At 38.1% G+C, this 23,148-nt stretch overlaps 1 long non-coding RNA gene across 1 annotated transcript; it reads right to left on the minus strand.

Annotated features, from left to right (window-relative positions):
* Positions 1–460: 460 nt before the first annotated feature.
* LOC147371144 (uncharacterized) lies at positions 461–22,506 on the minus strand. The gene is made up of 3 exons (XR_015166047.1): positions 22,478–22,506; positions 22,144–22,274; positions 461–713 (listed from the first exon to the last, which is right to left on the minus strand). It is a non-coding gene; the product is annotated as an uncharacterized LOC147371144 (long non-coding RNA).
* Positions 22,507–23,148: the final 642 nt, after the last annotated feature.

Consider the following 23,148-nt stretch of genomic DNA (forward strand, 5'->3'; position numbering starts at 1 on the left):
CACATTCTAAACACTATTATTAAGTATAAATATTTTCACATCACCAATAATTTATAGAACTAGGAACATATACACAATTCCTATAAAACTTGGTAGTTTAAAGACTGATAGAATCTCAATAGATACACACTCAAAATCATACTGTAGAAAGAGAGAAGATTTTTTTTTCTATAACTTGAAGTGTTTGTTGCATAGGTATTTCCAGAGTTTTGTCAGGGATTTTAAAAAGCTGTAAACACTAAGTAAGCCCATCCCTTACCCAGCTGCATGAGCATTCCTTCAGCTCCCTTAAAGTTCTGATCTGCAACACTAAATAAAAATATTTCCTTCTTTCTCTCTTCAATCTCTAAGCAACCGGCCTGCACTAAAGGAAGACTGGAGTTCTGCTTTTTTGAATTTAACAAATGAAAAGGGGATATTTCTTTTTTTTTTTTTTTTTATTCAGTGGACCATCATTTTTAGGTAACCTCTGACGTATATATCATATCATCACATAAGCCTCATATTAACTTCAAAGGGAACGACACACAATGGCACACAATGTGGTAAGAAACACTTCCAGGACACAATGGAGTATTATCTGCAGCAGTGCTGAAGCAGATGTCTTGGGAGAGCAAACAGTAGCAGCGCACCAAGTTCAGGAGCCGCCGCAGTCAGTCCCAGGTCACTCATCCTTAATGAGATCATGCTGACGGCCAACCAGAAAGGCAGAGCTGCAGGGGGAAAGAAGACAAAAGAAAGGAAAGAAAAAAGAGTCATTGGACCCACCACATTTTCAAGTTAAGGCCAGCTTGTACATGTGACTCATTGGCAGAAAAGACTGGTCACTGATAAATCTTCCCAGTTTCAGGGCACTGGGAATATTGGAAAATGACCAAGACCCAAGTCCTCATGGAATAAACAGGAACCCCTAAAGGAACAGACCCCAGAAGAGCAGTCAGGCTCCCTACTCCCAGGTTGCACAGGCATTTGACTTCAGTCCCTGTTGGAGGGGTGTCATCCTCAATTCCTTCCACCTGCATCACAGCAAGATTGGGACCAGGGACTCCTGCTCCGATTGAGGGTGATAAAGACTTTCACCACTGAGGACGCTGTCTTGGCAGCAGTGCAGTTTGTCTCTTTTCTTCCCCATTGTCTCTTGGAAAGCTCCAAGTCTCCACATACTGGGGGTGGACTTCCTTGGTGGCTCAGATGGTAAAGAAGCCTGCAATGCTTCGATCCTGGGTCAGGAATATCCCTTGGAGAAGGAAATGGCAGCCCACTCCAGTGTTCCTGCCTGGAGAATTCCATGGACAGAGGAGCCACTACAGTCACAAAGAGTCAGACACGACTGAGCGACTAGCCAACTCCACCTTCCCACCCCCACCCCCCACACACAGGGAAAAGAGGGTAGTCAGAGAGACTCAGAACTGAGCTGAACGTCTAGTATCTCAAATATCATTCTATGGAAATTTCTTCAGTTATTAGATTCCTCGGGGCTATAGCTCCTCTGCTTGGGCTTGTGATGGAAAACACAGAAAGCTATCAGTTTAGCCAAGTAGAAAGAGCAGAAATTCTACAGGGAAGGAGGTGTGGCAGGGATAAAAGGATCAACGCCCATTATTATTAAATCTCCCTGGACTGTACTACTTAACTTTTAGTAGACTGCAAAACAAGATGTAGTGGGAAAATACAACTTTGGGAGAGAAAGCACATGTTGTTGTCTACAACCCAAGGCTCTTTGCAGTGGTGAACACAGATTGCACCTGAGGATTGCCCACTGCTTTGCTGAGGAGTTGTTAAGGGGCCTGATTAATGGAGCAAGTATGGTTTTGGCATAACAATCAAGATGGGCTCTTTAGACAAAGCAGGATTTGTCTGCTTTACCCAATGCCCATTCAAGATGGACAAGTCGACATTTTGAAAATGGAAAACAGATGTTTCATACAAAGCTTTAAAAGTGTCAGGTATAGATGAAGGACCCCAGCTACTCAGATGGATTCAGTCCAAGAAGGGAATGTGGACAAATCTGGCATTTCATCCGGCAGACATAAGTGTGTTCTGAAATAATCAGTTTACCTTTGAATAAACGGAAGTTATCCAGAATTAGTAAATCAGGAGAGAATGAGTTTTGAATGACCCGGTAATCATCACACTAATTTCTTTCCAGCTTTACTGAGGTATAACTGACAAAGAGAACCGTATATATTTAAGGTTACAGCGAGATGATTATATATATATATATATATATATATATATATATATATACACATACACACATTGTGAAATGATTACCACAGCATGTTAATTAACACATTTATTACTATCATCCTACTAATTCATTGTTACTTATTCTAAACAACTGGTTTGTCAGACCATTATCACCAAGTGCTTCTTAATAAAGAGACAAATAAAACCTTGAATAAAAGTTATAACTATGAATATACTGGTAATTGAGTGTCATTGAAATTTAGTCCATTGCATGACACTTCACAAACTAGAGATGGAATATTTAGTAAACTTACTTTCATTCTCTAAAAGCAAAGCAAACGGAGACCATCTGCAAAGACGTGTCTATTTTAAAATTTTACATAAATATATGTTTTTAACTCTCCAATGCAATGGTATCACGTTACAATTACCTGGGGACTTTTTAAGAACCCTTATGCTGGGCTTCACCCTCAGACAGTATGATTTTATTTGTTCGTGGTGGGGCTGGGACACTGGAATTTTTAAAAGCTCCTTGGGTTATTGTAAAGTGCAACCAAATTGAAAACTCCTGCTTCACTGTAGCTAGGTATCTAAAATATATGGCTATATTATAACTTTTGTACCGAGCCGTTTGCTGGGATACTGTAGAATATGCCAAAGGCCACTCTCAGTGTTTATTTTGAGGAGCTAGCATCTCTTTTTATGTTCTCAATAGTTGTGCAATGCAATGAGAACACAGATTCTGGTGTAGAAATGCCTGATTTGGATTTCTAGCTCTCTGTCTACTATCTATGTGATTTGGACAAGTTGCCCACACTCTCAGTTCCTTTGTGTGTCAATGATGATAAAAATGGTATCTAACTCTTAGAGTTATTGTAAAGATTAAATAAAAGTATATGATGGTAGTGGTTTAGTTGCTAAGTCATATCTGACTCATTGTGGCCCTATGCACTGTAGCCCATCAGGCTCCTCTGTCCATGGGATTTCCCAGGCAAGAATACTGGAGTTGGTTATCATTTCCTTCTTCAGGACATCTTCCCAACCCAAGGATCAAACTCAGGTCTCTTGCATTGCAGATGATCTCCAGCACTGCAGATGGATTCTTTACTGCTGAGCCACCAAGGAAGCCCTGAAAGAGTATTTAAGTGAGTTATAAAGCCCTTAGAGTATAAAGCCCTTAGAGCAATTTTTGGAAAGATAATTTCCTACTACTACTAAGAAAAAACATGACTCTTATGTCTTGCTCTCTCTCTCGCAGTAATGAAGGTCCAATAACTATAAAGTAAAAACAACCACTAAATTTTTATATACACAGCAATACCTCCAGAAATCCACATTATTTCTCCACTTTGTCAATAAAATTCTTTTTAGTAAAAGACATGAGAATGCTCCTGAGTTGTCTCCAGCTCTTTGGTTTCTCAAACTGGGATCCCTGGAAACTATATAACATGTTTCTCAGCTATTGAGTTGCCTGGGCTTGGATACCAGTTATTCTGAGGGTGATTCTTACGCACAATAAAGTCTGAAAACAATGGCGCCAGTCCACGTGATTGAATGGACAGTGGTAGGAGAAGAATTATTGTGTCCTTTAACCTTCTAGCTCTAGTGTGCCCTCAGGAAGCATCTTGAAAATATCAGTACAAGTGTCTATTAAAGGGCATGGTGTGTTTATATGTTTAGGTAGGAACTCCGTCAAAGCTGTAGATGTTGACTTTTCATGACCAAGCAGTTTAACTTTATCTCTAAAGGGGCACTTGCCACGTTATATAAGTTTGGGGTGGGTTTCTTTTCTTAGAAAGTCTTCTGAAAACGTAGACATGTTACTGTCTTCATCTGGTGGGCCCAGAAGGGTGGGTTGAGTGCCATCCTCAAAAGGTTCGAAGTCTTCCCCTGGGACTGGCCAGAACTGAGAGTCTGTGTGGGAGGGGATAGGACACTCTGAGCCTAGGCCAGGACCCATTTCCTGAATTTCATTCCTGTTTCTTGTTTCTTTCCTTGATGCTGCTCTCTAATAGCTAATACTCCCCTATTCACCTGGAGGAGCTCTAAGACTCATGAATAAGGAGTCCTCAGGGGTCCCAAGGCCAGGCCCATGTCCAGAAGGGCAGCCTGGTGAGTGGGTTGCTCCCACAGACTGCCACGGAATTTTTTTCATGGGGTTTCAAAAGAATGGACTGCCAGGTGGCACTGACATGCTGATTTTGAGAGACCCACTCATTCCACTCAGAATAAAAGAATTTACATGTGCACTGATTGGGAAACTGTATAGACACACCTCTTCCCTACCCGCTATTCTGAATCTTCATCCATGTCACAATACCTCACCTCATATTATTTATTTTCCTAAATATAAGGATGCCACAATAATTATTTATATGCCCTATGGATGCCCCTAACTCCAACTTTTACTCTTTTTTATCATGAAGTATAAAGCCATCAGAGATAACTACAGCTTTTCTTCTGGAATGCCTATCATATAACAGCAGTCATAGTTATTTTAAGATCTTTATAAGAAAGCTGGCTGCATTCAGAAGATTATTACTAATGGAAAGAGTCAAACTCTAATAAATTAGGAATTAGTGCAATAAAAATTAGAAAGATGGGAAGTAATTTAGGATATGCTTCTGTAATCAGACCACAATCCTTTTTCAATTACAAAAAAAAAAAAAAGCAAACTGTTTCTTACTCAAGCAGCGGTTCCATTGTGCATTGATTATGAACTCTTTTCCAAGTGTCTTTTTGGGACTCAGGCTGGCAAAACAGCAATATCAGAAACATTGCCAGTTCCAGTAGTTGGGGGAAGAAACTCTGGAAGGCCTCACATAAGTAATTTAACAGCTTGGACCAGAAAGGATATGTATCACTTTGTTCACAACTTATTCATCAGATGTAGTTATGTGGTTCTCATTTAATAACAAGGCATCCAGGAAGTGCAATCTAACCATTTTTCCCAGAGAGAAAGATCCAGAAATATTTGGGGGACAGCACTAATGACCACCACAGATGTGTTCAAGGTAGTACATTTATTCAGTATTCTGCAAGTTTCTAAAGGAAATGTCTAGAATTGTTGCTTCTCCTATAAGGAGTATCTTTGAAAAAACTGTAGAAAATGAGAAAATAAATAAAAAGGACCTATAAATAGCAAATATTAGAAATTTTAAAGCTAATTTCCATATTTATAACTTATAAAAAATAAGTCAATAAAATTAATTTTATTTCCTATTGAGACAGTCATGTAGTATGGAATTCATGTTAGAATCCAAAAGTAAAAATCTGAGCAAAGGAAAGGCAATCTACCCAAATATTAAGAGTATTGTTTCTAGATCAGGAGTACATGAGTAACTTAACTTTTCTTTTCTTTTTTTTTTTTTACCTCCTATTCTAGATTTTCCATAATGAGTTCTATTTTTATAATGAAAAATTATAAAAAATAAACTAATGTTGTTAGGGTAATGTCTTAGAGAAGAGGAAACCAATGATTTTTAGCCTTAAATATAAAACCAGATTACTAACTGGTGGGTTAGTTAGCTGGGAAAAACCTTTTCCTTCCTAAGAAGTTTAAAAGAATATTTACACTAATTAATTTGGGGAATGAAACATAGTTAAGAGATAAACATGATCTATCCCAACCTTAGATTGGTATCCAAAGCTTTTCACTCTACTTTAGACAGTTTTGTGAGAAGCATGTGTGTGTGTGTGTGTGTGTTATTCACACAGTCGTGCAGTCATGTCTGGTTTTTAGTGATACCGTGGACTGAGGAACTCTCCAGGCAAGAACACTGGAGTGGGTTGCCATTTCCATCTCCAGGGGGTCTTTCTGACACAGGGATCAAACCCTGGTCTTCCTCGTCTTGGGGAGATTCTTTACCTTTTGAGCCACCTGGGAAGTCTGCTTGTCAAAGCGATCACTGTTTATATTTCAGCTTTTAGTGTTTTGCATTTATGGGCTATCCTTCAGGTATTTGATTTTTTGATGAGATCTGGAATGTCACTTGGGAAAATTACGATGTATCTTAAGTTTTAATTGAATTTGAAACAAAATAATGGATGATCAAAGTTTTTGAAAGAAAATTTTTTTATAATTAAAAAAATACTCAGAGTCATTGTCATTGACAGACAACAGAGCAGTGGTTCCTTCAGAAGAGAGACAGGAAAGTGTGGAGGGATTATGAACTGTGTGAGGAAACTTTTAGGATCAGTGAATATGCTTATCCTCTTCATTTTAGTGGTGATTTCATACATATGTTGTAACATCAAAGTATGTAATTTATGTGCAATTATACCTTAACGAAGATGTGTGAAAATATAATTCAGTGTATCCTACAATTGGTAGTTATCTGAAGGCCGTTATCTTATACTAAAGCTACTAAGCTACAAAGGTCAGACCTAGATCTCTTGATATTTAATGTTTCTTTTTATCAAACTTGGAGACTGGAATGTGAAATTTTCAGATGATACAAGCTGCAGAGAATGAAAAGAATTGTGATAGTCAATGTCTATATGAAGTAAGGATATGAATTGAACAAACGGGAAGTAACCAACAACCAATGATTGTGCTTTTAAGTTATAAATGTGCTTTTAACTTTGAAGGCTGTGCCATATTAACTAGACGGAATCTTTGTCTGAAGCTATTTTTTTGGTAATGGTTAAACAGTATTGTAAACCACCAATGTGTCTTATGGATGGTACCAGGAAGTTTTGTCATTAAAAGAAATTGACATATTTCAGGTATAGTTTGAATGTGACTAAGGAACAATTTATATAAAGCTACAATAACTTGGCAATTCTGAAAATAGCATCATGTGTGGCTGTGCAGATAATACACCATGGATGATCATAAATGAAATTTAAAATTTCAAGGTGAATATCAATGTTGACGGTTAGCATATGCAATAGGAATAAGCTGGGTTATTATTGTAAAATTTAGAAATATTGTGCTTGCTACAAAATGCGATTTCTTTCTTTATATTCTCAATACATTGAATTCTGGATTCTAATGAATAAGTTCAATGTTTAAAATTCAGATTAAGAACGAAAATGATGCTAAGCTTGTAACTGAGGCTCTTTCTACAGGAAGAAATGTCAGAAGTAAGGTGAAAATATTCTTTTGATCCAACAGATCAGCTGTGGCACTTACATTCTACAAAGACATACACATTTGAGTCACTTTGATCTCCCCAACATTTATAAGGGTCACAGCTGATTGGATTAAGGGACATTTGCTTTCAGGCCTATCCTACCACTGAATATGTGGAAATAATCTTATTCTAATTAATAAAATACTTCTAATTCTAATATTGCACATGTAAAAGGATGTTTAACATTTCCATGTTAAACGGCTAACAGTTCAAAGAGTAACTGAAAAGTAGCTGAAAAATGCACTCTCTTATAGAAAAAACTCCTGTATGAGAGCATGATTTGTACCTTGGCCAAAATAGACAGACAGTTTTCAATATATTTTCCCCCAAGCCCTTGAAGTGGAGCTCAGGAAGCATTACCTTAAAAAGTTTGGAAGCTAAGCTCCTGGAGGTGAATGCTATTGCTGATTCTTTTTCTTTAGGAACTAGCAAAGTAACTCTTTCGGGGAAGAACTAAAAATGTATTTGAATTTTAAAGACCAGCACGATTAGACTAGCAGGATCAGGTAGGTCCAGACCATAGCTAACTAATGAAGTTCATGAGGAGCCATTGAGGTTCTTTAAAACTTCTGTTCCCAGTAGTTGTCAGCACATAGACACTAAGTGAATGACTGGTGAAGATGCTGTGACACTGAAGAATGGGAGAGAACAGAGCATCTCTAATAAACACTAAACTCTGGAGTCCAGAAAAGGATGGTTACAGTCATAGCAGAGTAACAGTAGCAATGCTTCTTCAGGACAGTGGGCTTTCTTAGAAACGTTCAGGAGGAGTGGGTAGCAACTGATAAACCAATAATTAAAAGCTCAGTTCTATGAAACAAGCTTGTGGTGTCAAGAAAAAACCGTAAATCTTAACAAGTCATGCTCTTACTGGACCCGTAAATGTTTACCAAAGTAGTGGCACAGATGGTTTGCAGTCCAATTTGGTGTTATCATGTGACTGAGTTTTAGCTAATACACAAATGATGAACCTTGCAGATTTGCTCGTAAGAACCTCCTATAGGTAAACGTCCCAGTTCCTTCCCTCTCTGGCTGTTGGGAATGGAGGTAGCTCCCAGCATGACCATGTTAAAAATAACAGAGCTACAAATGAAAGACAATTAAACATCTGAACTGTCTCCCACTGATTGGGAACATCCTTTTTCTTCTTATGAATGAAAAATACATTGCCATTGGGTTAAGCCACTGTGATTTGAGGGTTTAAGACATGATTAAGACAACTGACAAACCATTTATTGTCACATTGCTATACCAAAGATAGGGGCATATTAGAGCAAATATTTAGTTGATAAATGCAGACTATGAGCAAGGCAGAATTTGCTACATTTTAAATGAAATATACTAGCTTTTTATTGCATCAGGAGTTGGGATCCAGGTTTTTTGATATTCAGCTATTTGATACACTTAATTGAAAGCAATCTGTCTTGACTTTAAGATACTATATAATTTAAGCATACTTTTCTCATGATATTTATCAAATTTCTCTGTACTACAGATACTTGGATTTTTTTAAAATATTATTTCTCTTCCTAGGTGTTATTCTTCTAAACCCTGTGATTATGTGTGATAACATTTTTGCATAACTTAAAATAACTTGTTCAGCTCTTTGTTAAGCATTTTGAAGTCTCTATTATTGTGTATTAAATGAATGTTTGAGATATAAGTCAATATTTCTTTGTAATAAATATATGAGGGATCATCTAGATACGCATATAAATTTAAAAAATTTTGTGCCATCTGTGGTTAGAGTGTGACTTAAGCTTTGCACTGTTAGAAATAGAAAATTCTTCTATGCTTTAAAATTTTTTGGCAATATTTCTTATCCAAGAGTTAAATAAAATGGGTTTTATTAATATTTATATTAAGTACTGATTTTTTATATATCTTAAGGTGAAATCTGAAATATTCTTGCAAAATTTACTCAGCTTCTAAGTTGTCATTTTTGAAAAAATATACAGAGTTCATTTATTTTTTTATGCTACACATCAATGAATAACTGAAGAAGAATAAAAATTCTTTGTATAAGCTATGATCATGCAAATGTAAATATATATGAATAGCAGTTGTAAACAAAGGATTCATTTAATTCTAATAGTAAGTTGCATCATCCTAAAATGCAATTCAGATTATTTCTAGATATTTGTTTGCATATATTTTTCATTAGCAGTTCTGAAATTTTGTGCTCTTAGATCTTAAAAGTATCTTTTTGATTTACTTTGATAAGAAAAAAAAAACACATTTGCCAAATGTCCCATCTAATTAAGGGCTGAGAATGTACCCAAAGTGCAACTGTTTATGTTTATTTAGGAAATGCTATATTATAACTTTTAAAAAATTGAAATTATTAAAATATTTAATATTAAGATGTTAGTACTAGTCTTGCAATGCTTTATTATATGAATCAGCCATTATTTGTACAATCACATAATTTGAAATCAATAAAGTTTAGAAATACTACCATAAGCCCAAAGAACACTGTATTTTTTCCTCCCATGTGGCGTATATATATATTTTCCTTCTGTATTATTGGATACATCATCATCATTATTAATATATTAGACATTGTGAGAAAGATAACAAGCTCAAATTTTGCCACTTGTTCTTTAAGAATGCATAATCTGGCTGAAAAGACAAAGAAATTCATGTTAGTAGACAACTATGAAGCAGTGTACTAAATGGAGTACTATTTAAGTGATAGAACTTAGGCAAAATCTTTAAGAATAGTCAAAATCTAGACAGGCAGAGGTGAGAAATGAGGATTTTTTCAGCAAAGAAAACTAGTTGAGAAGGGTGGAGATAAAATAGAGTAAAGGTACAGTTCTCAATCCATTAGAATCATCTAAGGAGCTTAAAAAAAATTCTTGTGCTGAGGCTGTATGCGTGTTAAGTCGCTTCAGTCATGTCAACTCTTTAGCTCACCAGTCTCCTCTGTCCATGATATTCTCCAGGCAAGAATGCTGGAGTGGGTTGCCGCATCCTCCTCTAGAGCATCTTCTCAATCCAGGGATCGAACCCACGTCTCTTATGTCTCCTGCATTAGACAGACAGTTTCTCTACCACTAACGCCATCTGGGAAGCCCATGCTGAGGCTACTCTAAACTTACTAAATGAGACTCTTTGTGGGTGGTATTGCTGCTACTGCTAAGTCACTTCAGTCGTGTCCGACTCTGCGATCCCATAGATGGCACCCCACCAGGCTCCACCGTCCCTGAGATTCTCCAGGCAAAAAACACTGGAGTGGGTTGCCATTTCCTTCTCCAATGCAGGAAAGTGAAAAGTGAAAGTGAAGTCGCTCAGTCATGTTGGACTCTTCGGGACCCCATGGACCACAGCCTACCCGGCTCCTCCCTCCATGGGATTTTCCAGGCAAGAGTACTGGAGTGGGTTGCCATTGCCTTCTCTGGCCTGAGGTTAATCATTTTTTTATCACAAAATACAAATGGCAGCAATGGGGAGAGATTCAATTGCATGCCTAATTCATGGGGGAAAAAAAGTACCAGGCTCATCCATCTATGGGATTTTTCAGGCAAGAATACTGGAGCAGGTTGCCATTTTCTCCTCCAGGGGATCTTCAAGAATCAGGGATCAAACCCATGTCTCCTGCATTGGCAGGTGGATTCTTGACCATTGAGTCACTGTTAGGTTGGGAAGAGTGCAGGGAGACTGGACTTCTCTCATGCTCAGCTGCCTCTTCTGTCTGGTATCATTTACTTTTAGGAAATAACCCTCCACAACTTGGCAAGGCTGCCAGTCACCTAGCCCTAACTACCCTTCCTTCCCATAGGTAAACCCCTCCCTTGCACGATCCAAGCAAGACCTAGAAATCTTTAGGGAAGGAAAGAATGGATGTTGAAAGTTCTACTTCTGAAATTTTAATCAATAAGAACCAAGCAATTGTCAGAGGGGAGTACTACCACCAAATAGGAGGCAGATATCTGAAAATGATGTTAAAATACAGAAAACTTAAGCTAAGCCATATACTGGCTAAAAGAGAAAAACAGGCAAATCCATGGAGATATATTCAGAGTCCAGCCTCACAGATTAACTCCTCTTTGTTGTTTAGTTGTTAAGTCGTGTCTGACTCTTTTGCAACCCCATGGACTGTAGCCCACCAGGCTCCTCTGTCCATGGAATTTTTTAGGCAAGAATACTGGAGTAGGTTGCCATTCCTTCCCCAGGTCTCTTTGTGGGTGGTATTAAGAATCATTATTTCTAAATCTTCCCAGGTGATGGAATCCCTAGGAATACCAAGCTTGAGGACTGCTGGAGGAAAGCATGTTGTAGTCACTGTCCAACCTGCTTGCCTAGAACAGCAGTAGAAAGGGACCAGATGGGAAGCAGTTTTACTGAGGATTAAAAGAAACAAGAAAGAAGGATAAAAGTAACTAGGACGGTGTGGCAATTAATTACCAGAAGAAAGAGTTAGTCTTAAGGTAGAGAGGATGCTTTCAGGTTTTACTGTATTGATTTTAAGCTAATACTGAAATTCCATTCTCCTCTAGACATCCAGTCCCACTTAAAAGGATAATGACGTCTAGAAGATTGAGAAGTACTGTGAAGCTCGCAGTCTAGAAATACAGGCTCTTAAAAGAGAGCCACAGGACAGGAGAATGCTTCAAATCATAGGACTGTAGAATGCTTTCTCTCCCCTCACACCTTACCATCACATCATTAATGACCTATTTACTTTAGTTCCTTTTACTGAGTAATTATGTTCCACTCACTAGAAAAAAGTACGAGACATACTAAAAAGCAAAAACCACAGTTTGAAGAGGCAGACTAGCATCAAATCAGAGTCAGATATGACACTGAATGTTGAAATGATCAAACCCCAGTATTTGAAAATAAACTATGATTAATAGGATAAGGAATTTAACAGAAAAAGTGGACAGCATGCAAGAAAAAATAGGCCATGTAACAAGGGTGGCACTACTGGTAAAGCACCTGCCTGTCGATGCATGAGACATAAGAGATGCTGGCTCAGTCCCTGGGTTGGGACGATCTCCTGGAAAAAGGCATGGAAACCCACTCCAGTATTCTTGCTTGGAGAACCCCATGGACAGAGGAGCCTGGCAGGCTACAGTCCATGGGGCTACAAAGAATTGGATACAATTGAGCAACTGAGCACACACACACACACACACACACACACACACACATGCAGAGAAATGGAAATTCTAAGAAAGAATCAAAAAGAGATGTTAGAGATCAGAAACACTGTAAATGAAATGAAGAATGCTTTTGAAGAGCTCATTGGTGGAATAGGCACAGTTGAGGAAAGAATCTCTGAGTTTGAGGATATATCAAAAGAAACTTTTAAAACTGAAGACTAAACAAGATGCCAGTCCAGGTTCGATGCACGATACTGGATGCTTGGGGCTGGTGCACTGGGACGACCCAGAGGGATGGTATGGGGAGGGAGGAGGGAGGAGGGTTCAGGATGGGGAACACATGTATACCTGTGGCGGATTCATTTTGATATTTGGCAAAACTAATACAATTATGTAAAGTTTAAAAAAAAAAACTGAAGACAACAAGAAATAAGACTGGAAGAAATGAAAAAGAAAAGAATATCCAAGAGCTATGGGGCAACTACAAAAGGTATAACATATACGTGATGGGGATTCCAGGAGGAGAAGAGAGAAAGAGAAAGAATGATATATTTGAAACAATAATAAGAAAGAAATATTTGAAACAATGATGACTGAAAATGTCCCCTAATTAATATCAGATGCCAAAACACAGACCTAGGAAGCCCAGGAAAATCAAGTAGGATAATGATAAATAAAGCAAAACAAAATGACACTGAGGCATATCATATTCAACCTGCAAAAAATGAAAGATCAAGAAAAAAAAATCTAGAAGAAATCAAAGGAAAACAAAACTTTACCTGCAGAGGAGCTGAGATATTATACCTGACTTCTCCTTAGAAAGCATGCAAATAAGAGAGTGGGGTGAAGTATTTAAATGGTTGAGAGAAAAAACTCACAAGCCTAGAATTCTATATCCTGCAAATTATCCTTCAAAAATAAAGAAGAAATAAAGAGTTTCTCAAACAAACAAAAGCTAAAGGAATCTGCTGCCTTAAGAATAGGTCTGTCTTATTAGAAATGGTAAAACTTCTTTAGAGAGGAAGGAAGTGATATAGGTCAGAAACCCAGATCTACATAAAGAAAGGAAGGACACCAGAGAAGAAATAGTGAAGGGAAAATAAAAATTTTTACTTTATCTTATTCATAACTGATCTAACAGACAACAGTTTGATCAAAGTAGTGACAGCTGCTGCTGCTGCTGCTGCTGCTGCTGCTAAGTCGCTTCAGTTGTGTCCGACTCTGTGCGACCCCGTAGACGGCAGCCCACCAGGCTCCCCTGTCCCTGGGATTCTCCAGGCAAGAACACTGGAGTGGGTTGCCATTTCCTTCTCCAATGCAGGAAAGTGAAAAGTGAAAGTGAAGTTGCTCAGTCGTGTCCGACTCTTAGCGACCCCATGGACTGCAGCCCACCAGGCTCCTCCATCCATGGGATTTTCCAGGCAAGACCCCACTGGAATGGAGTGCCATTGCCTTCTCCCAGTGACAGCAGAGATATTCAATTATATTAAATATGCTTATGTATAAGTGAAGTAATGATAGCAATGATACAAAAGAAAAGAATTAGTAATATTTTGTTATTGTAAGGTATTTGCCTACATGTGAAGCTAGTTAGGGTTATTTGAAAGTACACATGGATTTGTTTTAAATATATACTGCAAAGTCTACAGCAACTGAAAAAATTAAGAAAAAAGTATAATTGACAAACTAAGAGAAGAAAGAAAATGGAATTACATAAAATGTTCGGTGAAAACCACAAAAAGCAGAAAAAGAGAAGAAGACAAAATAGGAAGAAAGAACAAGGGCAGTGAATAGAAAATAGTGACAAATATGGTAGATATTAATTTAACTGTATCAAAAATAACTTTGATATCAATGGTCTAAAACACCAATTAAAACACAGAGATTGTCAGAGTGGATCAGAGTTTGTATCCAGATATATGTTTTCTACAAAAATAAGATACTTATAGATTAAAAATAAAGGGATGGAGAAAGATATATCACGCTAACACAACTAAAAACAGTTGGAGTAATTATATTAATTTCAAACAGAGAGGACTTCAGACCAAGGAAACTTATCAAGGATAAAGAGGGGCATTAAATAATCAATTGGGGTCAATTTTTCAAGAAGCTATAGGAAGTCTTCATGTCCATGTACCTAACAAGAGAGCCTCAAAATATGTGTTACTGAGGGATAACACATACATTGATTGCATCAATCTCAAGGATGACATTTTCAGTTTTGACAGTTGTAGACACCCATGGACCTCTGCTGTGATTAAGATAATACAGTATATTTTCATCATCCTCAAACACTCCAGTGAGTGGGCTGTACACATTGAGGCGGGACAGCAAGTGTGAAAGTGACTCTCTGTGCCCTGCCTACTGGGGCAAGATAGGGCTGTGACATCACATTCTGCTCTGCTGGAGAGTACCCATCAAAGAGTCCTGAGTGGAGGAGCATATTGTCGGGTGGAGGAGGTTGGTCCAGAGTCTACCTACTCCAGGTCCTGCCCCTTTGCAGCTTCTTGGGCAACACTCTTATGTGTGTGTGCAACAATATTGTGCTTTGGCACTCCAGGTGAGGTGCTGTAGGCCAGCTCTTTCCATCCAAGGCATATACATAGATTTTTCAAAGTTTTCAAAAAGCAATTTTCTCACAGTGTCTGACTGCTTAAGAACTTTGAAACCCAAGGAATATACAGTGTATTTGATTAAAAGAATATTTTTTGTGTGAAGTTTTCTTACAAGGGCAGATGCAATACTTTGAACACAGAGTGAATAACGAGCAAAGAATGAAATTGCACATTTCAGTCTTTCAAAAATGTTTTCAGAATTCATGAATGACAAGATTATAAGGGTTGGTATGCAGAAAATGAGGCACCATAACTGATAGGCTTTAAAGCATTCTGGGCTTACCTTTGTGACATGTGATTGAAAAATTGAGCAGCTTTCCTTTTGATTTTCTTTTCCATATGTTTTTTACATTTACCTATCCAAGAGCTACATCATTAATCCCTCAAAATGGCCTCCTTTTTATTTGACTCGATTTTTTTTTTTTTCCTGGAGACTAGAGCACATCCTGTGCTCTGTATGGCTCGATTTTGCATGTTAAACTTTCCATCATCTGATACTAACAGGGTAAAAGTTTTCTATTTTTGGTATTTCTAAGTTAAAATGAGATAAACATTTACTTAGCACAAAGGTTTTAGTAATAAGATGATAGTTAAGACTACATGATGTGTGAATTAGAATTTGTACTTGTTCAGTTCAGAAACCTATATTTCACTCACAAAAATAAGTTTCATTGATTGTAGAATTAAGTGAATCAGCACATATTAATCACAATTACCTTGTAAAAGGCTATGACATATATTTTAAACAAATAAACAATAGATCCTCTGTTTCAAAAAAACATTTTGGCTAGGAAAAAATGACTTTGTAATTCAAACCAGAAATTGCCCTAAATATTTAGCCCATATTGGCTCATTTTGCATGCCATTTTATCTGGACACTTTCTGTTGACATTTTTCGTGTTCATAACTTCATAGGCTGTGGTCATTTGTTTTCTCGGCATCACCCATCTGCCCACGCATTTGTCATTCTCCTGAATTTTGCTTTAGTTGGGCAATGGGAAGTTAGGGCTAGAGGAATAATGCTGTTATGTGAAGGATATCATTAGAGGACAAAATTGTACTTCAAAGGCCAAGCACATATGGTTTTGACTTTTATAAAGATGGCAGGTGGACATGAAGAAAAGGTTGATTTTGAATTTATTTCCATGATACGAGGAACTTCTTGAAAGTCTGAGGAAGATTAATTTCCAATTTGGAATTATTAATTACTGAAACATGGTAAGAGTTTTACAACTTCCTGAGGTAAGTTTTCTGAAGACCAAGCCATCTTCATATAAACCCATGTAACAGCTTAATGTACATCTCAGAATGAGAGAAAACAGCAAATGTTTGCTAAGAGAAGCTTTGGAAAGCCAACACATACAGAGTGTCATTCATTTGAAAAATTTTAACTAGGAGGTTTATAACAGAGAAATAAAAAATAAATAATTGTAAATATGATCCAAATAAAATCAAGTATAGTTTCAAAAATTTGCTCTTATTTTAAAAGAACAATTTGTTACATATCTAATCTAACTTTCCTACTGTTTAGCACATAAGGGATTTCTGGTACTGTAGAATGTTAGAGCTTCTTTAACAAGGATAACAGCTCAGCTTGTCTAAAAGCAATTTTTTCTTCTGTATTTATGATACTTCCAATCAAAGAAGGGGTAAAGATTGAAAAATATAAATATACTACTAATAATATAATTCTACTATTACCAATTATCTTACAGACATTTGCATGTGAGATATTTTGCACATCTTCCAGCAATATTTATAATAGCAAAAATACAAAAAAAACCACCCAAATGTCCATTTACAGCGAACAGATTTGACCAGTTATGTTACAAAAGAAAATTGCAATTCTACCCTCTTCCACAGAATAGCACCAATCTGTATATGATGCCAAGGAATAATCTCCAGGATATAGTGATAATATAAAAAGCAACTCAGAACAGTATGCAAATATACTAGCATTTATATAAAGAGGATGTATAAGAAATACATCCTCTCTGTATATAATTTTATAAATAAAACCATTGACTCACAGGAGACGTCCCTGGGTGTGGAAGATCCCCTGGAGTAGGAAATGGCATTCTCCCCTGGAAAATTCCATGGATAGAGGAGCCTGGTGGGCTACAGCCCATGGGATCTCAGAGTCAGACATGACTGAGCGTGCACACACACAAAATTTAAAATTAAGGTATTGTCTTTACCCCATTAATATTCTGCATTCAGGAAGAAATGAGACTGCACAGTCCCTAGGGGAACCACTCTACTCCCTCAGCACCTCAGTGCCTGGAAATTACAAATGTCTTTTTTTACAGTCTTGTATTGACGTGAGTAAGCAATCAGTGATCTTCTTATAAAAATGTCTCTATCTGGGGTAATGGCTTCCCTTTCGGACCTCTGCTTTTCTTTTTCACTAGTCAAGATTTTTGTGAGATGGGGGAGCTGCTGGGCAGGGGTCCTTTTCACACAAAGCTCCAAATGGAGGTAAAATGTTCCAGAGCAGGCTTGTGGGCATTTGTGGCAGGTGTGGAGGGATTGGGCTCTTTATTATTTCCATCTTTGTGACCAGCAAGAGGCATATACTTCATAGATATTATGGAGATTTTAGTGTGATTCTCCAAAGTAGCTGATTCTCTAGTACAGAGAGTTTACGAAAAGATTTTAGAACACTTTTTTTTGAATATTGGATGAAGACTGATGCTGGGAGGCAGAGGATAATAATCTCTAAATGAGAAAGAAGGTCGCTTTGGAAGGATGGGGAATGAGGAAGAAGTATCTTCTCAGCTGTTGTTTGTCATTACCAATATGATAAAATCCCAGACAGAATATTAGCTCAGTTCTTGGGCCCTAGATTCAGACCAGGTATATGTTGATACACTCCACCATACCCTCCCCCTCCCCACCCCCCCACCAACGGTGGTCCAGGTTGGTGGCCCTTTCCTTCACTGGCTACATGAGCAGGAATTTGAAAGGGAGCCTATCTGGGATGTGCAGGCAGCAGAGATAAAGTATTTCTCATCCTCACGTCCTCATGAGGGGCAACCAGCAGTGACTGAGCATGAGTTCGAGCGGTACCAGGTATATGAAGTAACTAGCTCTGAAAATTAGACTGTTGTGAAAGCCATAGTCCAGAAAAGTAGGCCAGGACCTATGTAGAGGACGAGAGTCTTCCAGCATAGCACAGAATGTCCAGAATGTAATTGAAATCACTCATCATACTGATGGGGAGGAGGGAAAAAATTTTCCCTCTCCTCTTCTAGGTTCTTGGGTGAGACCTGCTCCCCTCATCCTCCATATAAAATAAAGATCAACAAGAGAAAATCACACAGAGATTTATTAACATGTATACCTCATGTACGGAGAAGGCAATGGCACCCCACTCCAGTACTCTTGCTTGGAAAATCCCATGGACAGAGGAGCCTGTTAGGCTGCAATCCATGGGGTCGCTAACAGTCGGACACTCGCTAACAGTCGGACACTGAGCGACTTCACTTTCACTTTTCACTTTCATACATTGGAGAAGGAAATGGCAGCCCACTCCAGTGTTCTTGCCTGGAGAATCCCAGGGACGGGGGAGCCTGGTGGGCTGCCGTCTATGGGGTCACACAGAGTCGGACACGACTGAAGTGACTTAGCATAGCATAGCATAGCATACCTCATGTAAGGGCTTCCCAGGTGGTCCTAGTGGTGAAGAACCCGCCTGCCAGTGAGAAGATGTAAGAGACACGGGTTTGATCCCTGGGTCAGGAAGATCTCCTGGAGGAGGGTACAGCAACCCACTCCAGTATTCTTGCCTGGAGAATCCCATGCACAGAGGAGACTCGTGGGCTACAGTCCCTACGGTTGAAAAGAGTTGTATATGACTGAAGTGACTTGCCACGCACACACGCATATCTCATGTAAAAATGGGAGATACTAATATAACTGAGAAAAATCTCAGAAACACCCCAAGCCACCCCCTTAAATACCATCTTCAGTTAAAGCAAAATGTTGTGGGGGATGGCCATGTTGGGGGATGGCCAGGTATGGGAGCTGACCAGGAAAAGGACAGTAAGGTTGTCATGCAGATTTAAGTCTGGCATCTTCCTCCTGGATAAGAGTTTCTTGTAATTTAGAGTCATCTTTTGCTTCCTGGTACCTACAGTGCGACACATTTAAAATGGAGATTTCCATCATATGTGTAAATTTCCTTTACAAAATGGTAGATTCTACTCTTTTAGATCTTCTCCTGTGTCTGCTTTTTCTCAAAAATAATCTGCTCAGAATAATCCTTATGCCAAAGAGGCATATTTGGGAGTGGCACATTCTGCTACCCTTCACAGAGAACCAGGAAAATCACAGCTTGAATGAGAAAAGACAGTCAACAGGCACAAGCGAGATGAAAGAGATGTGAGGATTATCTGAGAAAAATTTTAGGCCATCTTCATAAAGATACTTCAATAAGCATTCTTGAAACAAGTGAGAAATTTAACATGTCACCAAAAATATAGAAAAAGCAAATATTAAAAAATAATTCCACAAATACAATAAATTTTCCCAAACATTTAAGAAAGAAATATCCAATTTTATACAAATTGCCCAGAGAATTTTTTTTTAAAGGGGAGAGAAAAGTCCCAGCTCTTTTCTTCAAGGCCAAGGTAATTTTGATACCAAACACTGACAAGTTCATCATCAGAAAAGAAAATTATGAACCAATCCCTCTCATGAAGATAAATGCAAAACTCCTAAAAAATATACATTACGGAAATGTCCAATTTCAGTTCTGACATGTCAAGAAACTTAAAGTCATCTTCATTCTTGCAACAAGAAAATGTCAAACAGACTGAAGATCAATGATTTTCTTGGGCCAGACAGTAAATTGAAGTTGGAAGGCAAACCATCACCCAAAAGCTGGTGAGATAGAAATATGAGATTGAGCAACCAAGGTCTGTTCATCTGGAATAAAATCTACTAAAGCCAAATGGATGGGAACACTAAAATGGCAATTTTGGTGAATTGTTGGAGGCTGAATATGGGCTAGCATAAGACTGAGAAACCCCTGGGGGCCACAGTTGTTGGGAGTGACCCACATGATTATAGACGTTTCCTCTACAAGCTTGGAAAGAGTTTCTGGGTTCTCACAGTGAGGATCCCAGAAAAATTTCCTCCTGACTCTGGTAGGGGAAATGTAAGATTGACCATTGGGAAACACTCTCACAGCTTCTCTGTTACAAATGCCTATAGTCAGGGGAGAGAACTTCACCAGAGTGCAATTCTGAAACCTTATTCCGGCTGGGAAAAGGGAATACTTCAGCCTCCTAAGCTGTCTCCTTCTTTCCTGTCTCACCTAAGGGTAGTGGTTAGGAGTAGAGTCAAAGGGGAAAAGGGCTTCAAGGAACTGAATTAGGAACACTGAAACTAAGACAGGAGTAGGCAGAAGGGATAAAGTTACACTTCTGTAGGAGAACCAGAACCACTTTTTTTTTTTTTTTTAATACCATGTGTGTGTATGTTCTTAGTCACTCAGTCATGGCCGACTGTTTGCAACCCCATGAACTGTAGCCCACCAGGCTTCTCTGTCCATGAGGGTTCTCCAGGCAAGAATACTGGAGGGGTTGCCATGCCCACCTCCAGGGGATCTTCCCAACCCAGGGATCGAACCCAGGTCTCCAGCATTGCAGGTGGATTCTTTACCGTCTGAGCCACCAGGGAAGCCCTTTTAATACCATAAAAGTTATTATTATTTTTATTGTAAGAGAAGAGGTGCAAATATAAAATCTTGGAAATTTTTTTTATAAAGTTATTTATTCACTAAACACAGAACATGTCCCTTATAAAATGTACACATAAATAACTAAAAAGTGTAACTGAGTGAATATTTTCTCAATAACAGAACATACTAAGACATTAATAGAACAGCTTTCTGTCTGCCTCAAAATAATCTAATTACAACACCCAGTTTCTTTTATAACTGATGCAAAGCTAGAGTCTTATTTGGGTGATTATTTCCTAATATATGTTTGAGGAGCAGTGTCAATAATTTAATATAATTCTAGTATATTACAGTCCAATAAATCAATTTATTATAGATTAAAACAAATCATTTTTCATTATTTATATTGTTATTTAATCACTCAGATGTATCTGACTCTTTGAGACCCCATGAACTATAGCCTCCACCAGGCTCCTCTGTCCATGGAATTTTCCAGGGAAGAATACTGGAGTGGGTAGCCATTCCCTTCTCCAGGGGATCTTACTGACCCAAGAATCGAACCCAGGTCTCCAGCACTGCAGGCAGATTCTTTACCGTCTGAGCCACCAGGCTTCCCAATTATGGTATTATACCAATTATAGCATATGTGCGTGCATGTTCAGTTGTGTCCGACTCTTTGTGACCCCATGGACTGTAGCCTGCCAGGTTTCTCTGTCCATGGGATTTTCCAGGCAAGAATACTGGAGTGGGTTGCTATTTCCTCCTCCAGGGGATCTTACTGACTCAGGGATCGAACCCATATCTCCTGCATTGGCAGGAGGATTCTTTACCACTGCACCACTTGGGATGCCCCTAATTAAAGCATATGATTAAGTGAAATGAATTATACAGCAGTGTGACAAGAGCTCAGAGAGAGGAATTGGGGAACACTGGTATAAGGTACTTGCATTATGCACAAACTGATACAGTGTTATTTGAAGGTGGACTTGGATTACTTTAAAAAGTATATCATAAGCACCAGGAGCAACCCCTGAAATGTTTTAAAAAATATATTGTTGGGGAGAAAGAAATTTTCTTCTACCTTTGTAGGGTCTTCTGGCAGATCTAAGAACTCAATTGACATGAGACAGATTAGCAGGAGAAAATCAAAGTTTAATAACATGCACATATGGGAGAGACCCAGGAAAACTGATTAACTGGCCAGAATGCTGAAGTCCACACCTTAAATACCATCTTCAGTGAAGACAAAACGGATTGGGGGAAGCGATGGGGGACTTCAAAGAGGAGGAGGGCAATTCACATGGAGATGGAAAAGCAAATGTTTGCTGGGTCATGCAGAGATAATAGGACACAGAGAGAAATTTTAACAAGCATTCCTCATTAGGTTCCTCCCTGTCACACACCTAGTTCATACTCTCGTTATCTCTGATGATAGCATCCTTCCTGGAACAGGTCCTCTCTCTTCATTCTTTTAGGCAGCTAGGGGGAAGGTCAGAGCTTCTTCCTGAGTTTTCTGGGCACTGATTATTTCCAGCTAGAAAAAATACACACACCAAAGAGACATTTGTGTTGGCAAATTTGGCTTCCCTATAGTATGAACATGTATATGTGGCAACGATCAGCAATCAAATTAATATACCAAGCTCAGTGTCACACACATTCCTGATAGGCTGAGGAGTATTTATAACATTGAGAATATGATTAGGATTAAGAATAGTGATTGCATATTTTACTTACAATTTCAATAGGTTCACAGAATGCCTTAAAAAAAAAAAAACAGAGAAGGTAAGAAACTGAAGATTCAGCTCAAAATATTTTTCCATGCTTTATTACAGAGAATGATCATTCTCTCCCAAAGTCCCTTAATACTTAATTTATATCATTTACTGTTACTTTTAATGAAAAAACATGGCTACTGGATATTTGTATATGCATTTTGTCTCCCCATTTGTGATTGATATACATTTTATACACTTTATAGCATAAAAAGAGTACTTAAGTTGTATATTTAATGATTATTTAAACAGTACATAATTAAGTAAGATCCCAACTATTTCATGAAATTACATTGACCTCTCTAATTTCTATTTGTTACCTGAACTATAATGTTGATTGTCTATATGCATCTCCCTTCTAAAATACTTCCATTTTTTAGTTTGAAGTCTTGAAGAAGTGTGTGTATCTATATTTTTTTATTGTCCTAGAGGTCCAGATCCTCAAGGCACTGAGTGTTCTATACAAAAACAAAAATAAATAAATTCCCTGTTCTCTGCATCCTCATGTTGCCTCTCCAAAACCAATGACACCAACAGAAACAACCAAGTCAGCCAAATTCAACCGAATCAAATCATATGATGTGCAAATGAAGTTGAACTAAATAAAACATAACAAGCCTCATAGCCCTAAGT

Source organism: Bos grunniens, chromosome 6 (genome assembly GCF_055505025.1).
Source record: "Bos grunniens cultivar Pamir isolate PY7600 chromosome 6, Bosgru_T2T1.0, whole genome shotgun sequence".
NCBI lineage: Eukaryota > Metazoa > Chordata > Mammalia > Artiodactyla > Bovidae > Bos > Bos grunniens.